At 40.4% G+C, this 13,630-nt stretch overlaps 1 pseudogene; it reads left to right on the forward strand.

Annotated features, from left to right (window-relative positions):
- The first annotated feature begins 12,178 nt into the window (after window positions 1-12,178).
- LOC149136036 (5.8S ribosomal RNA) lies at window positions 12,179-12,337 on the forward strand (annotated as a pseudogene).
- Window positions 12,338-13,630: the final 1,293 nt, after the last annotated feature.

Below are 13,630 nucleotides of genomic sequence, written 5' to 3' on the forward strand. Positions count from 1 at the left end.
ATATGTGTGTATCTGTTTGCGTGCGTGTGTGTATATGTGCTTGCATAGGTACATGTGCATGGATGTGTATGTATACATATATCTAAACACACTAAACTTTAGTAGTTAACCACCTCACTTTATACAGCTAAAATATTAATTCGTTTGCGTACAGCACTAGAAATATAGTGTATGTAGTGGAACACTTAACTTAATCACGCATATCGTATGGCTGGCACATTTTGATCAATCAGGGCAATTTGTATTTCAAATCCAACTCCGATACAATATAAACCAAGAAGAACGATGTTGGCAATATTAAATAATTTATACGTTAGTGTTCACATTGTGTTTTTCCACCATAAATAGCAACGGAATAACTATCAAATCCCATGCGACTGCTTTCAAAAAGACACTCTCGTCCACAGCATAGTCCGAGGCATACAAAACAACATTCCAGATATTTAATCTGAATGTTATACTTTATTCCAATACTGCACATTTTAATGGAGCTGGCTAAGAGTTGGTTTGTTAACCACAGATGAGGCCGGTAGTAATTCGGCCGACTGAAAAAGAAAGAATTGCATATTCTACCTCAAATGGATATAAAATGAGTATCTAGTATGAATGCATTTTGTTACACACACTTCCATTTTTCTTACCCAAACAACATATAGCAATAGGAATATTGATTATACACTTTATCTGTCAGTGTCCTTGAGCTATAATGCATGAACATCACACAATCCTAGTCCACTCCTCTTCTGTTAAACTTCATTGCCTTCTGACTAAGAAATCAATAATGATTATAACGATTAGAATGACAACAAAATTAGTAATGCGGACAATGGTGATGAAGATCACGGTTATAATGGTGATTACTGCAATGGCGTTGACAAAGATTATGTCGGTAATGATGATGATGACGAAGATGAGAATGATGTTGGTGAGGGTGGTGGCATGGTGATATAAGGAGGGTGAGGATGATACTGTTGCTGATGGTGATGATAAAGAGGCCATTAAATTGCTTAGAGCCCTTCCGTTTGTCAGTCTATCTATTAAGATGATAAGTACTTTACTGTATACAATTAATAAATGAGTGACAGTCGCTGTAAAATAAACAAGAGCATCCAAGGAAATCAAAAGAGATTCTTACATCTGGCCCATTGAGTATATCTATGATTCATGCTGCATTATTTTGATAGATGAAAGGACTTTCATAACGTAGAAAACAATAACAGAAACAAAAGCAAGCCTAAACAGATGAAAACGGATATGAAGTAAATAGTAATATCAAACTACAACAAGAGTAATATAAGAATACTTACGTAGTTGACGGTTGAATGTTGACGAAATAGGAAGCATAACACATTTTAGTATAGGTTCTAACATAACAATGCTTCCTCAAGTAATCTTGGCGTGTGTAATTAAGTGTGGGTATTGAAAACACACATGAAGAACAACAATAAAAACAACTAATCATAACAAGGAAGACTATAACATTAATAACAGCACTACAACCATACGACTATCACTGCCACCACCACTGCCGCCACCGACGTCGACGCCACCGACGCCGACGCCACCGACGCCAACGCCACCGACGCCAACGCCGACGCCACCACCACCAACAACAACAACAACAAAAACAACATTGGTAATAATAATAATAATAATAATAATAACTATTTATTGGACTAAGACCGACATATACGGGACAATACAATACACGGGGACAGTGGGAGTTTTACACAAAACAATGAGTAAACAATTAGGAAAACAAAAACAATATACATTTAATAAGAAAATTATAACATTGAAAACTCCTCCATGGGTGGATAACGACACATGGTTGGCTCAGGTACCCAACCAAACCTAAGCTACCCGACGTTTCGAGGGTACTCGGGGAGGGCATCTCTCTTATCAAATTCACTAGCCTACAGGCGCATTATTAGAGTAGATCCACTTCCACGGGCCATATTCACTACATTCACCCACATTTCAGCAAATGTGCTGTGGGGCAACACTTCTCTCTCCACCTACATCTCACTTCTCTCTCCACCTACATCTTCATTTCTAAGTGAAATTTGAAAAAAAAAGTGATGAGGGATTGGCCGAAGAGAAAAGTGTCTGTCTTCAGTCCTTTTAACCTTGTTTATCATATAACCTCTTTCGCTACTCACCAAATAGAGGAAAATTGCCAGCCCTTCCTGGCCAAAGAAAAGCGGCTGGTTGATCTTCACTATGGACTCTGCCGATGGCCGGATACGCCCTGCACGCGACAACAGCTGTTCGACATTACTCAAAGTATGGTCTGCCTCTCGCTATGAAGTCGGTGTCATTCCTGATATATCTCAGCTCAGCTTCAACAGCTGCTTGTGCTTTTAACGCCGCCTTATTCGTCTCTGCTGCGATGCATCTGAAATGTACCGTTCCTCTCTCTACTCTTTCAATGGCTTCTGTTGGAATAGGTAGGTTGGCCCAGGTTTGCTAGTGTTTGATGACTTTCCAGGATTGGGCAACTTTTGATCTTTGTGAGGTTTAGGCTTAATTGTAATCTCATTTTGGCTGTTGCCGCTGCAAAGTGTTCTTTTTTTTTGTTGGTCATATTGGTATCGTTGTTGTTGTTGTTACTGTTGCAGCTACTGCTGCTGCTGCTGCCGTTGCTGTCTATCGTATTGTTGGTGTTTGTACTACTACTACTACTACTGCTGCTTCTGCTGCTGCTTCTGCTGTTGCTGCTGCTGCTGCGACTACTACTACTACTACTACTACTACTACTACTACTACTACTACTACTACTGCTGCTACTGCTGCTGCTGCTGGCACTGATGATAGCAATGGAGATGGTTGTGTTTTCGCTTGCATTGTTTATGTTTGAAATTTTCTTCTCTTGTTTGTTCGGTGGCAAATGTTAGGAAAGAAGCAAAGGGAATTAATTTTCATACGTTCCACGTGCGATATTGTTGTTAATGTTGTTATTGTTGTTATTGTTGTTGCTGCTGCTGTTGTTGATGTTGTTGCTACAGCAGTCGCATTCTTTTCCAGCATGGCTGTTCTGTTTTGCAGATAATCCGCTGTTCATTTCAACAGTTTTTGCTCGACATTTTTGATTTTTGCGAAATAAAAAGCACAAAAAAAAAAGACAGTGGCATTGTAACCCAAGCAAATCCCTAAATAGCTCATAAGGGCTCCAAATGGGAAAGAATTAATCAGTTCCTCAAGTCCTGGTTTGTTTAACTAAGTAACAATAATAAATTTACAATGTAAAACCATGTATACCAATATGGATAATAGCAAGCGCGTGTCGAAAGACGAGCAATAATAATAATAATAATAATAATAATAATAATAATAATAATGATAATAATAACAACAACAACAACAACAACAACAACAACAACAACAACCGCAACAGTATTAATAATAATAATAATAATAATAATAATAATGGTTTCAAATTCTGATTACGTCGTCCCAATGCTCGACCGGTACTTATTATGCTCGACCGGTACTTATTATGCTCGACCGGTACTTATGCTCGACCGGTACTTATTTTATTGAGTCCACAAAGATGAAGAGCAAAGTCAGACATCAGTGGTATTTGAAATCAACGCAGAGCAACGGAAAAGATATGCTGCTAAGCGTTTCACCCGGCGTACTAACGAGTCTGCCAGCTCATCACCTCAATAAGGATGATGATGATGATTATGATGGTAGTTTCAAATGTTGACACAAGGCCAGCAATTTCTAGGGGAGGGGTTAAATCTATTACTGGTGCTACTTATTTTATCGACCACGAAAGGATGAAAGGCATGTTGATCTCGGTGGAATTTGGGTTTATTAATTAACACAAGGGCTTAATTCAATTTAAAAAAAAAAAAGCAACTGACGAAAGTGTTAGAACCATGAGAGAATATATTAAATTATATAAATAACAGGGTAGGGGAAAAAGAGCTGATGAAATGCATTGCATGATATTTAATGATTAATTCCACACCCGTAAGATTCTTTTGCATTGCAACTGGCAACCAGTATCCAACATCGCCTGAACAACTAATTATGATAACAAAGGGAGAAATATGCGATTTTCTCCTTGTTTACGTGTTATGAGTGGAGGCGCAATGACCTAGTGGTTAGGGCAGCGGACTCGCGGTCATAGGATCGCGGTTTCGATTCCAAGATCGGCCGTTGTGAGTGTTTATTGAGCGAAAACACTTAAAGCTCCACGAGACTCCGGCAGGGGATGGTGGCGAACCCTGCTGTACTCTTTCAACACAACTTTTTCTCACTCTTACTTCCTGTTTCTGTTGTACCTGTATTTCAAAGGGACAGCCTTGTCACACTGTGTCCCGCTGAATATTCCCGAGAAATACGTTAAGGGTACACGTGTCTGTGGAGTGCTCAACCACTTGCACGTTAATTTCACGAGCAGGCTGTTCCGTTGATCAGATCAACTGGAACCCTCAACATCGTAAGCGACGGAGTGCCAACAACACAACGTGTTATGAATGACTCAGGCAAGAAGTTCATTTCCCTGGGCACCTATATCTAATAAGTTACGTTGTTGCTGCTAAATCGTTCAGGTTTGTAGTTTCTCTTTACTTACCACACTTCTGAAAGAATGCCTTAACAATCGCTATTACGTAGCTTATAATAAGTTGTTCTAAAACTGAAATATCCCAGATTATAGTCGCAGACGTGGTTGCGTGGTAAGAAGTTTCCTTCTCAACCACGTTGTTTCGGGTTACGTCCCACTGAGACGTTAGCAAAAGGCACATGCTTTCTACTATGGCCTCGGGCCGATCAAAACCTAATGAATATTGTGTGTGTGTGTGTTTTTTTTTTTTCTGTATTTTTCCACCACCACCAGTTGGCAACTTCATTCAACTAATAATCCTTTTAACCCGATGCTCTAGCATGGGCGCAGTCTAATGAATGAAACAAGTAAAAGATAAAAGATAAACGGTATTTTTCATGTTTGATTTGACAACGATGATCTTGTTAATTTTTTTTTTCTTATACATCTGTATTGCATAAATTCTTAAAGCTTGTATATAATTAAGTGTATAGTTTTTAGTGTATAATGTGCGATGTTATGTGAAATGAAATTTGCGCTTTCAAATTTTGTTTTTTCTACGTGTGCTTACGTCCATTTTAATTTACTTTTGAAGGGATGTTGTTATTTGACGAGAAAGCATTCTGAGTTTTATAAAGCAAAAATATAAATGAAAGTAAATTCAAAATACCAGAGACTGTTTTTTCCAGTGTTATTTATCGTCTTCTCAAGAATTTTAGATTATATGACATCGTATCCAGTAGAAGTTTCAAAATCTTTCGAACGAGTCGATGGTGTATCTTCTTCCAGATAGTAGTAGTAGTAGCAGTCTTAATGAAATTACTAAAAAAAATGTATCTACTCAAAGAAATGAAGTAATAGATAGAAGACTCACCGTCAGTTGCTTACACTCGTTCTTTTATATTACCCACTAAGTCGTCAGTACACTTCTAAGTACCTTACTCTTTACAATGTATATTCCAACCACAAAAAGCTCGGGGTCATTCATTTAAATAATCTTGTATCGGTATATGAGAAACTGATTCTGTGTCCTCGTCTCAGATATATTTCCTCAGACTGTGGAGGCGCAGTGGCCCAGTGGTTAGGGCAGCAGACTCGCGGTCGTAGGATCGCGGTTTCGATTCCCAGACCCGGCGTTGTGAGTGTTTATTGAGCAAAAACACTTAAAGCTCCACAAGGCTCCGGCGGGGGATGGTAGCGAACCTTGCTGTACTCTTTTACCACAACTTTTTCTCACTCTTCCTGTTTCTGTTGTACCTGTATTTCAAAGGGACCAGCCTTGTCACACTGTGTCACGCTGAATCTCCCCGAGAACTACGTTAAGGGTACACGTGTCTGTGGAGTGCTCAGCTACTTGCACGTTAATTTCCCGAGCAGGCTGTTCCGTTGACCGGATCAACTGGAACCCTCGTCGTCGTAACTGACGGAGTGCCAACCATTTCCTCAGACTCGAAGGTACATTTTTTTGCGATATGCCAATATCACATTTGTTTCTATGACCAGATTTCATCTATATTTAAAATCTTCCTCCTTCCCTCGTAATACTGGTTGTTGTCAGTACGGTTTTGAATGTCGTACAAATATATCATATTGTTGAAATTTTTAAATCTTTCACGAGAGTTTGTGTTTTCGGATATCTATTTGTAACTGCTACTCTTGTTAATGCCTGTCCCGTATTTCAATGCAACTTTTAAATTCAAATTTTTCGTTTCTAATTACAGTTCATAATTTTTTCTAAACATTGGTATTATTTAATTATTTTCTTTAGTATGGACAATATATATTTTCCTCAGTTTTCGTAATTGGAGAAACCATATTAGATAAAATATAAAGACAAGGAATATCTTTACATTAAAAATATTCAATAGAAGAGAGGACATATTTGTTTCCTAGATATTGAGATAAATATCCACACGCAAAGCATATTTCTATAGGTGTTCATCCAATAAAACTTCTTAATGATGCAATTTTCTTATTGCTTGACATGTCCTGCTCTGCCAGCGCACAACAACTAAAGCAACAAAAATAGTAATATAAGTAAAAATAAGAATCACAACCGTTATAGGTAACAATGATGAGGATTATTATTATCTTAATAATTGTTCTACAATAGGCACAAGACTTGTAGTTACGTAGGATTGGGTTAGTCGATTACATCAATTCCATTATTCTACTGTTACTTATATTGTAAGCCTAGAAAGGAGGAACAGCAAAAGTGACCACGGTGACATTTTGAGCTCAGAAAAGACGGACGAAATGTTACTAAGCGTGCTAACGATTCTGCCAGCTCATCGCTTTGATACTACTACTACTACTACTACTACTACTACTACTACTACTACTACTACTACTACTACTACTACTAATAATAATAATAATAATAATAATAATAATAATATCTATTCACCAATCTGCTGCCCGACTATTCCATTACAATGGTAGTGGGGGTGATGGTGATAATGATAAAAAATTATAATAATAGGCTGCAGCTGCTGATACTAAATACTACTACTACGGCTAAAAAATTATACTACAACTACTACTATTATAATAGTACAGGGATCTGAGGCACAACTACCACCCTTATCACTACTGTTGCTGTTGCTGCAACCACTGCTACTATTACACATAAAAACCAGTGATATCAGTGACGATAATAACAAAATAATAATAACAATAATAATAACAATAATAATAATAATAATAATAATAATAATAATAATAATAATAATAATAATAATAATAATAATAATACTAAGCAAACAAGCTGATGTCGACCAGAAACGCACGCATCAGTGGTTACGAAGTTCAGGGCTAAAAGGAGAGAGTGAAGGTTTCATATTGGCTGCTCAAGACCAAAGCTTATTAACCAGGAACTACCAAGCCAATGTGATAAAAAATGGAGCTGACCCAAAATGCCGATTTTGTAACGATGCGATTGAAACTATAGACCACCTAATCTCAGGGTGTAGAGTCTTAGCACCTGTAGAATATAAAACAAGACATGACAGAGTTGGCCAGTATTTACACTGGACAATATGTCAGCATTATAAAATCAAAACCGCTGACAAATGGTATAAACACCATCTTGAAGCTGTGACTGAGGGAGAAAATGTATCGATTCTCTGGGACCTCCCCGTACATACTGACAAGGCTATAAAAGCTAATAAACCGGATATTATCATAAAAGATCAGACAAAGAAGACGTGTTTATTAATTGACATGAGCAGTCCCTCTGATCATAATATAGCGGCGAAAGAATTTGACAAGATCAGTAAATATAAAGACTTGCTAATAGAAATTGAAAAAAATGGGGCACCTCAAGGCGACTACCATACCAGTGATTGTAGGATCTCTAGGAATGTTTAAAAAAAAGGTACTGAAACCTATTTGAAAATGATACCAGGCTTACCATGTCTACAGGAAGTGCAAACAATCGTGCTAACTGGAACGGCTCATGTACTGAGAAGAGCATTATCGCTGTGAAAACAACATCCACTCATGAACTTTTTCTTGTCTTAAATACATGTTTTACTTGTGAATTTGCGTGTGTGAACTGGGAATGCATACAACGAGTTTCTCTGCCCTAGATGTACGGAAAACACTCGCCGAGAAATGGAAGAAAATTTGAAGAAAGAAGAAAAAAAACAACATAATAATAATAATAATGATAATAATGAAAGAAAACGGGTGGAGTCTCCTTATGGGGTAATAATAATACATCTAGTGATGGTGTCATCACAATAAAAACACTGGTTATGGCGAAACCTGATAATCGCTACCTCATATGAGTGACAATGAATAAAAAAATATTGTAAATAACGGTGGCATTGAAACTGAAGCCAATGATGGTGACAGTGTTACACCCGATAGGCTCAGAGATTCTGGTCCGGCTCCAGCCAGTCGATATCCAGAAAGGGACCACCACACACAGCGTAGATGGAGCAAGCAAATTAATGCTGTGGTCATGGAGTGTTACTACCTGTGGTAGATTAAAATGGTGCTCAAATTATGGGTTACCGACAGCGTATGTATGATCATTGGGGAGAAAAGGGATTGTTTCAACACACGGGACAGAGACTATGTGATCAAGCTAGAGCAATAAGAAAAAATTGTTTGTTCACAGAAGTAGAACTCGAAACTATCAAAAGACGGGTCATGAACAATAGCAGCAGAGATAAGAATGAAAATACAGCTCTTACTAATAAGAGTAATTCTCAATCTCATAGCACAGGAAAGGAGCAGTGGTAGCTTACTTGATGAGAGACATATAGATGATCTAAAAGAAGACGATAAAAGTAATAGCGACATGACAGATGAACAAAAGGCAATCTCCGACAGAATAACGGTAAGACTAGAGGAGAACGATAACGACATTATTTGCAACCTTAAAAGGGTTGATCGATGGAAACTGAACCAAGACGCGAAAATGTCAATGACATTCTGAAATACATCAGAACAAACAACATTACGAAACAAATAATTTGATCAAGGCAGCAAGTATTGTTGTAGCAGAAAATGTGGGTGTCGATGTCAAGTAAAGGAAACATAATGGAAGTGACAAAAGAAAAGATGCATGGTGGAAAAGAAGAATCCAGGCAGTGTTTGTGCTCTGGAAGGAAATCTCTGTGTTAGACCGAAAAGAGAAGGGGGAGCTTAAAAGCAAATAAAAATACAGGGTGCAGAAAAGGAAGTATAACATTGAAAGAAAAAGCCCGAAAGTAGTAGTGGAGGAATTGAAACAGCGCCTCGTTGCAAAGAAAGCAAAGATGATAAGATACGACTAAAGTCTGAAGGGTTACCACCAGAATAGGTTATTTAGAGTAAATCAGAAGAGATTCTATAAAGAAATAAATGGAGGGTGTACAGATGAAAAGTTGATATCAGATAACATTGAAAGTCAAAGGTTTTGGAGTGGTACCAAGGTTGGTCAGGCTTGTGTAGGATGAAAGATTGCAAAGATACAGCACTATACAAGAAATTGAAAACGAATGAAACTGAAAATAGGTGGATAAAGAAACGAATGCATGGTCAATTTCATAGGAATGTTGAAGATAAGGCAGACAGAGAAAAAAGATGGCTGTAGATGACTAAGAGTGATTTAAAACCGGAAGCGGAGCGTCTAATCTGTGCTGCAGAAGAACAAGCACTAAGAACAAACTACATAAAATACAGAATAGACAGCACATCAGAAAGCGATAAGTGCAGAATCTGCGGACAAAACGGTGAAACCGTATGACATATACTCCAGAAGGAGTATAAGAGACGCCATGACAATATAGCCAGGCTTGTCCATTGGACACTTTGCAAAAAGTGTGGACTTGACGGAGCAAAAAATTCGTACGACCGCAAACATGAAGGCATTGTCGAAAATAGAAATGCAAAGACCCTATGGGATTTTATGTTTCAGTGCGACCATGAATAGGAAGCCGGACATAGTTTTAATTGAGAAAGAAAACTAACTTTTCTGGATCATAGACATAGCATGCCCAGCTGACAACAAGGTATGCAATAAGGGAGGAAAGAAAAGTCGAGAGATATGACAGGTTAGCTTGGGAAGTTAAGCAGTTGTTTTACAAACAGCAATTATTCCTGTGGTAATTAATGCAATCATTCTGCCCGGGGTTCCAACGATTCTGCTAGTTCGGCGTCTATGAAATGATAATTATGGTAATTATTATCACCAGGGACTTGTCGATTACATCGACCCCCAGTGTTTCACTGGTACTTCATTTATCGACCTTGGCGGATTTTGAACTCTGAAAGCGGAGGCATAGGAAATACCGCTAAGCATTTCGCCAGGGTGCTAACGATTCTGCCAGCTCGCCTCATTATTATTACTATTATTATTATTATTATTATTATTATTATTATTATTATTATTATTATTATTATTGTTGTTGTTGTTGTTGTTGTTATTGTTGTTGTTGCTTTCGTTGTTGTCGTTGTCGTTGTTGCTGTTGTTGTTGTTGTATTTGAGCGCGCCGTAAGTTGGGAATTTTTGTGTGTTATTGAAGGTTGTTTACTGTATTGTTTAACTGTTTTTGCTTTCTGAACCTCTTTTGCTGTGCAGAAGGGGTTCTTTTGTTAAAGGTTCATCCTGTTAGGGACGAATTTGGACGTTTAGTCCATTTTTACCAGAAAAAAATTGTGTTTGTTTTTCGTATTCACGAAAATCAATATGGGATCTCTCGTGGAGGTGTGTGTTTCTGGTTGTTGTAACAGTCAATACACTTTACACTTTTTATTTTCCCACTCTTCACAACACGAACAGCACAAACAACGACGCCAGTACGAACACCACTAACAGCACCATCACCACCATTAACAGGAAAAAGGAAAATAATAGAGAAAACACCGCCAATGCCAACACTGCCCGAAATACCAACAAGAACAACAAAGAAATTTCGAGCACAAACGCAAGACAAATCCAACACACACGGTTGTCAGAGAAAAAATAAGCGTCACATTTGAGAACTTAAAACATTCAAAGAGGCCATTAGTGAGACAAGGCAATAATGTCACACTAAATACCCAACAAGAAATTACTATGAAAACCAACTGAAAAACAACAATGTAAAAATGTATTTTTAAAAAGGCGTTGGAACGAGCAACACAACAACTAGAACTGATTCTCAAACAAATTTGAAATAATAAAGCGTATGTGACATGTGGAAAACGGAAGAAGAAGCAAGAAAGCATTCGACAGTGTCACTATGCTCCTGCTCACATATCTTGGTCTGAAATAAATATATGCTGGCTGATGGCAGCTATCCACTTAGACATAGAGGACACCACCACAATACTGGAGACTCATAAATTGCACCAACAAAATTGGACTCGTTAGGAGTTGGAGCTTCTTGTACAAATTGATTAAGGGACCCTAAAATCAATACATAACTCAATAAACCTACCCGACGGCAGGAGACTACATGTGGTTGCGGCGGGCAGGAGGCCTAAGTGTTATTATTGTGGAAACGATCAGCACCTCAAGGTCGGATGCTCTCCGCAGTCGACCTTGAAGTGCGTCGGATCCTACTACCGACACCAGAACCGAGTGCACCTCCAGTACTTCAGTAACAGCTGCAGTAAAAACCAACCAAAAATACCAACAGAAACAACACCGCCGTCGCCGCCTCCAGTCGTCGCCAGGGCATCACCAACACCAACAACAAAGACACCAGCCGGAGTACCAGTAGCATTAACACCACCACAAACAGCTACTATGAAACACAACAAAACCAAGGCCCTCTAACAGTGCAGCAGTAGAGCGGCTGGCCGCTCCGATGCAGCGCGTGCTCGCTCCCGACCACGCAAGTCACATCCAGCCGGTGCCCGCCCGACAACCAGAGCGCTCGGCCGACTATGCTGCACGCTTTGCGGCTCCACTATTCTCTCTCTCTCTGAGTCTTCTCTCCTTTCCCTCCTGCGTCCGCCGGCGGCTGGCACAACCAGCCATCGTGGCCCGCTTCAGCAGTCGCGCGCTTTTCCGCTGCTGCAGCCGTTATTCGGTTTCCGTTTCGATTCATTTTTTCTTTCTTCGCGGGTAACGAGCAGCATCGTGTCGCCCCGGTTGCTTTTCATCAAGTGGTCGTCAGTAATAGTTGTAGTAAATAGAGAAACCCTGGACGGGAGATCACTCGGCTCGTCTGTCGATGAAGAGCGCGGCTATCCCCGTGAACTGATGTGAATTGCAGGACTTAGTGAACATCGATACCTCGAACGCATATTGCGCCCCCGGGATCCCATTGTCCTGGGTTCTCGTTCGGTCGAGAGGCGGTCACCACACGAAAACGCCGTCCGCTGCCACCAACTGCGGCGGCGGGGAGTCGGAAGTCGCAGGAAAGGGCGCGCGCCGGGGAAGCGTGGAAGGAACGGAAACTCCTCGTCTTTCGTGTTCGCTCCTTCTACTTCTTCCGGCCCGACTAGCGCGCGCGCCGCTCGATCCTCCGTCTCCCGCCATGCCAAACCTACATCGTTGAGAAGTGCTGCGCTGCCCGCCCCGAATCGCGCGGCCGACACGTAATGGAATCTGACAGCAGCAGCAGGGGGAGGACAGCGAGTTCGCACGCGCACGGTCGACGACGACGAACGAAACGGACAGACGCCGTGCTGCGGCACGTTTTCGAGACCAGAAGTCCGACTACAAGCTTTTCAAACGCAACAATTTTAATATACGCAACCAGAGCTGGAATTATCGCGTCTGCTGGCACCAGAATTGCCCTCCGGTCGATCCTTGTTACCGGATTTCATGTGTACTCATTCCGATTGCGGGGCCTCGACAGAGTCCCGCGTCGTTATTTTTCGTCACTACCTCCCCGTGCAGTGAGTGGGTAATTTGCGTGAGCCCTGATTACCCGTTACTCATTGCCGCCACGGTCGGCACATCCCGGGCCGTCGACAATTAATAGGGCGGACTCGCGGGGACCCGTCGCGCGAAGGCTAGTCGATCGTACTGATTGTTATTCAGAGTCACCAAAATCGAAGGGCGTGAAGCCGCCGCACACCTCAACCAGCGCGTGGAGCGCAGCGGCTGCTGCGACGGCCCGTACGCGTCAATCTCAGTCTAATATTTGCGCCGCAACCAATGTGAAAGGCCGACAGCATCATCGTGATCAAGTGTCAAGGGTGGGTGCGCCGCTCTGGACCGGCCGAATGGGCACCGGCGGCCAGGGACCACGGCGGCTGCTGAATGCCGATTTTCGGCCCGACGCCCGGGTGCGACCTGTGATCGCGGCTTCGGTTGCATGTATTAACTCTAGAATTGGTACAGTTATCCACTCTCCTCGCGGTGAGGAATACGGTTCCGAGGATTAGGTCCGGTTCCTGAGCCATTCGCGGTTTCTTTTATGTTGTTGCATGTCCTTTAATGTTATTTTGTGTAAGTCCTTGTGACAAATAAATGAACTGATAAAATAATAATAATAATAATAATAATAATAATAATAATAATAATAATAATAATAATAATAATAGTTAGTAGTAGTAGTAGTAGTAGTAGTAGTAGTAGTAGTAGTAGTCATATGAATAAAAATAAGAATACGTGTAATAACTTTTTAGTAGCTGACAATA

The sequence above is a fragment of the Octopus bimaculoides genome, chromosome 4, assembly GCF_046866305.1.
Source record: "Octopus bimaculoides isolate indiv1 chromosome 4, ASM4686630v1, whole genome shotgun sequence".
NCBI classification, from domain to species: Eukaryota; Metazoa; Mollusca; class Cephalopoda; order Octopoda; family Octopodidae; genus Octopus; species Octopus bimaculoides.